Source organism: Notamacropus eugenii, chromosome 1, assembly GCF_028372415.1.
Source record: "Notamacropus eugenii isolate mMacEug1 chromosome 1, mMacEug1.pri_v2, whole genome shotgun sequence".
Lineage (NCBI taxonomy): Eukaryota > Metazoa > Chordata > Mammalia > Diprotodontia > Macropodidae > Notamacropus > Notamacropus eugenii.
This window is the reverse complement of record NC_092872.1, coordinates 360417708-360422341: the sequence shown is the minus strand read 5'-3', so window position 1 is coordinate 360422341 and position 4634 is coordinate 360417708. Positions and strand designations below refer to the sequence as shown.

General features: G+C 37.7%; 1 pseudogene; it reads right to left on the bottom strand.

Moving 5' to 3' along the window:
* Positions 1–639: 639 nt before the first annotated feature.
* LOC140517630 (heat shock cognate 71 kDa protein-like) lies at positions 640–2569 on the bottom strand (annotated as a pseudogene).
* Between the last annotated feature and the right edge of the window lie 2065 nt (positions 2570–4634).

The following is a 4634-nucleotide window of genomic DNA, read 5'->3' as shown; positions in this document are numbered from 1 at the left end:
TTTCCCCTGAACTAAGTGAAAGATACATACATATATATATATATATATATATATATATATATATATATATATATATGATTAAAGTGATTGTTAACTCCCCAAAAGTTTTTTCCTTTTAGAGAAGCAAATCAAAGAACCTGTGATAGCAGGCCTCCCTGTCTATGTCAGGGTGCTTATTGTCACAACAGAGTTAAAAAGTCAAATAGTTCACTGGAGAAATGAACAAAAAGTGGAAAAATAAAATTAGACTATAGAATCTTACTATGGTAACAAGGAAGATCAAAACAAACAACTAGAAGAAGACAACAAAATCAAAACTCCTACATCAAAAGTCTCTAAGAAGAATAAAAGTTGGTCTGAGGCCATGGAAGAGCTCAAAAATGTTGTTTGAAATCAAGTAAGAAAAGGAGAGGAAAATCATGAAGAGAAATGAGAGTGATGCAAAAAATCCAGTTGTTTAGAGTACTGATAAAATACAATGTTGTTCACTTCTCTCCCTCTGTACACATTCTAGTGTTCAGAATGCCCAGATTTACACAGTAGCTTAAATTTTACTTTTAAACCACTACTGCCTTGGGTACCAATTTGAGTCCTTCAATTTTTGGAAAGTTATGTGGAATGTTCTTTCTTCTGATGTGTTTAGTACACATCTTCAATGGTGGGTCCAGAAGAAACACCTCCAGATAGGGCTGCTCTACCACCTGGGAACCCAGTAGGCATGCCTCCTGGCATGCCCCTGGCACTCTGGTACAGCTTAGTAATGATGGGCTTGCAGACCTTCTCTTATTCTTTCTGCTTATGCTCAAATTCTTCCTTCTTAGCAATCTGGTTCTTATCTAGCCAGTTGATTATTTTAATGCATTTGTCAAGGATCTTCTGTTTGTCTTCATCACCAATTTTGCCTTGCAGTTTTTCATCCTCTATGGTAGCCTTCATGTTGAAATTATAAGATTCAAGAGAATTCCTGGAAGACACCTTGTCTCTCTGCTTCCCATCCTCAGCCTTCTATTTCTTAGCCTATTGGACCATACACTCAACATCTTCCTTGTTCAGACATTCTTTATCATTAGTGAAGGCAAGCTTGTTCTCCTTCCCTGTGCTCTTATCCATAGCAGAAACATTGAGGACACCATTTGCATCAATGTCAAATGTTACTTCAATCTGAGGAACACCCCTGGGTGCTGGGGGTATTCCTGTGAGGTCAAATTTGCCATAGAGGTTGTTATCCTTTGTCGTTGCTCTCTCATCTTCATAAACCTGAATATACATACCAGGCTGGTTGTCCTAATAGATGTTAAAGGTCTGTGTCTGCTTGGTGGGGATGGTAATATTACATTTGATCAGAACAGTAATAACTCTACCAGCAGTTTCAATTCTAAGGGAAAGAGGAGTGACATCCAACAGCAGCAAGATCTGCACATTCTTAGATTTATCTCCAAACAAAATGGCAGCCTGGACAGCTGCACCATAAGCAACAGCTTCATCAAGATTGATACTCTTGTTGAGCTCCTTGCCATTGAAAAAGTCTTGCAGAAACTTCGTTATTTTGGGGATTCTAGTGGAACCACCCACCAGGATGATGTCATGAATTTGTGATTTATCCAGTTTGACATCTCTTAAGGTCTTTTCCACAGGGTCCAGTGTGCCATGGAAGAGATCAGAATTCAACTCTTCTAAACAGGCTCGGGTGATTGATGTATAGAAGAAGATATCTTCAGAGGGAGTCAGTCGCAATATGAGCCTGGGTACCAGAAGAGAGGGTGTACTTTGCACATTCACAAGTGGTGTGAAGATGGCAAACAGCCCTCTTGTTCTCACTGATATCCTCCTTGTGCTTTCATTTGAATTGGGCAATGAAATCATTTACCATATGGTTGTCGTAATCCTCCCCACCCAGATGGTTGTCCCTAGCTGTAGACTTGACCTCAGAGATGCCATCTTCAATGGTAAGAATGGAGATATCAAAAGTACCACCTCCAAGGTCAAAGTTCAACACATTTCTCTCAGCACCAACCTTTTTGTCCAAACCATAAGTAATAGCAGCAGCAGTTGGCTCATTGATGATTCAGAGCACATTTAGACCAGAGATAGTTCTAGCATCTTTAGTGGCCTGACATTAAGAATCATGGAAATAGGCTGGTAATATGACTATGGTATTTGGGATAGTCTTCCTGAGGTAAGCTTCAGCAATTTCTTTCATCTTGGTCAAGACCATAGAAGATACTTCTGGATAGAAACTTTTGGTCTCCCCTTTGTACTCCACTTGGACCTTAGGCCTGCCTGCATCATTCATTACTGTAAAAGGCTAGAGTTTCATATCTGACTGTATAACTGCATCATCAAATCTGCAACCAATCAGATGTTTGGTATCAAAAACTGTGTTGATAGAGTTGATTGCAACTTGATTCTTTGTAGCATCACTGATTAAACATTCTGTGTCCATGAAGGTGACGTAGTTGAGGGTGGTCCTGTTTCCTTGGTCATTAGCAATGATCTCCACTTTCTCATGTTGGAAGACTTCCACACAGGAGTAAGTGGTGCCAAGATCAATGCCAGCTGAGGGTCCCTTTGATATAGTGGCTGGAGTTTCGGGGTCAAAGCTGACCACTGTGGAGAAAGAAGGGCTGCTGCTGTGCTGAGTAGACTTCCTGGACAACATTTTTCAAGAAATTATCAAGAAAACTGCTGTTATATGATGGAACAAAAGGTCAAAACAGTCATCAAAAGAATCCACCAATCACTTCAGGAAAGATATCCCAAAATAAAAAGTCCAAGAAACATTATAGCCAAATTTCAGAACTATCAGGTTAAGGAAAAAAAATACTGCAAGGGGACAGAAACAATTCAACTAGCAGGGAGTACAATTAGGATTACACAGGACTTAACAGCTGCACCATTAAAAAAAATGTAAATCATGGAACATGTTATTCCAGAAGGCAAAGCACCTAGGGCTACAACCAAGAATCACCTATCTGGTGAAATTAAACATAATTCTGTGAGGGAGAAAATGGGCATTCAATGAAATAGAAGGATTTCAAGCTTTCATTAGGAGAAGACCAGAATTGAACAAAAAAAAAATTATCTCCAATATTAAGGCCCAAAGGAAGCCTAAAAAAGATAAAAAAAAGAAAAATGAAAACATAAAGGATTCAATAGAGCTAATTCTGAAAGGGAAGATGATACGTTTAACTGTTAAAAAAGGAATCACTACAGATAGAAGGAATATAAATAGAGGGGGTGGGTATGTGGTGAATTTCAGATAAAGATATTAAGAAATTATTTAAGGAATGAGAAACAGGAGTACACTGGGTGCACAAGAAAGGGAGAGCTAGAAAGGGATAAATTCCATCACCATGAAGAGGCATGGAAGACCTATTACGGTAGAGAACAATATGGGAGCCTGTGTGATGGGCATCAATTGAAACTCACTCTCAACTGAATTGACTCAAAGAGGGAAAATTATGTACAGTCAGCTGAATATAGAAATCTATCTTACTCAAGAGGGAAGTAGGAGTGGAGGAGATTAAGTGAAGTGGGGTGATGGTGTGGCCCATAGAAGGGAGGGCAGGTCAATGGAGGTGGTAGATAGAAGCAAAACATTTATGAAGAGGAAAAGGATGAAAAGACAGAGTGGAGAAACAGGAGGAAAAAAAGATGAATGGAAATAATTATAACAGTGCATGTGAATGGAATAAACTCACCCATAAAACAGAAGTGGGTAGCAGATTGGAAAAAAAACAGAAACCTCCAATATGTTGTTTGCAAGAAAAACACTTGAAGCAGAGAGACATACACAAAGTAAAGGAAAAAGCCTGGAGTAGAATATATTTTCCTTTAGCTAAAGTTAAAAAGCAGGGACAACAAACCTGAATTAAGAAAAAGTAAAAGCAAAAATGACCCAATGAAAAGAGATAAATAAACTATATCTTGTGAAAGGTACCATAGAGAATGAAGCAATATGAATATTAAACATATATGCACCAAGTAGTATAGCAGCCAAATTCTTAGAGGAGAAGTTAAGTGAGTTGCAGGAAGAAATACAGCAAAACTATACTAGTGGGAGACTTCAACCTCCCCCTGTGAAAGCTAGATAAATTCAACCAAAAATAAACAAGAAAGAATCTAAGGAGGTGAAGAGAATATTAGAAAAGTTAGATAATAGGAGAAAACTGAATGAGAAGAGAAAAGGGTATAGCTTTTCTTAGCAGTACATAGCGGCTACACAAAAATTGACCATGTATGAAATCATAAAAACCTCAAAATTTAATATAGAAAAGAAGAAAGAGTAAATGCATTCTTTTCAGATGATAACACAACAAAAATTACATCCAACAAAGGGTACTGGCAAGATAGATTAAAGTTAATTGGAAACCAAATAATCTAACCCCAAATAATAACTGGATCAAAGAACAAATCATACAAACAATCAATGATTTCATTAAAGAACATTACAACAATGAGAAAACATGCCAAAATTTGTCAGATGCACCCAAAGCACTACCTAGGGTATTATTTCCCCAAAATTCTTACATCAACAGAAGAGAGAAAGAGCAGATCAATGAATTGTGCATGCAGCTAGAAAAACTAGAAAAAGAACAAATTAAAAATCCCAAATTGAGCACCAAATTTGGCAT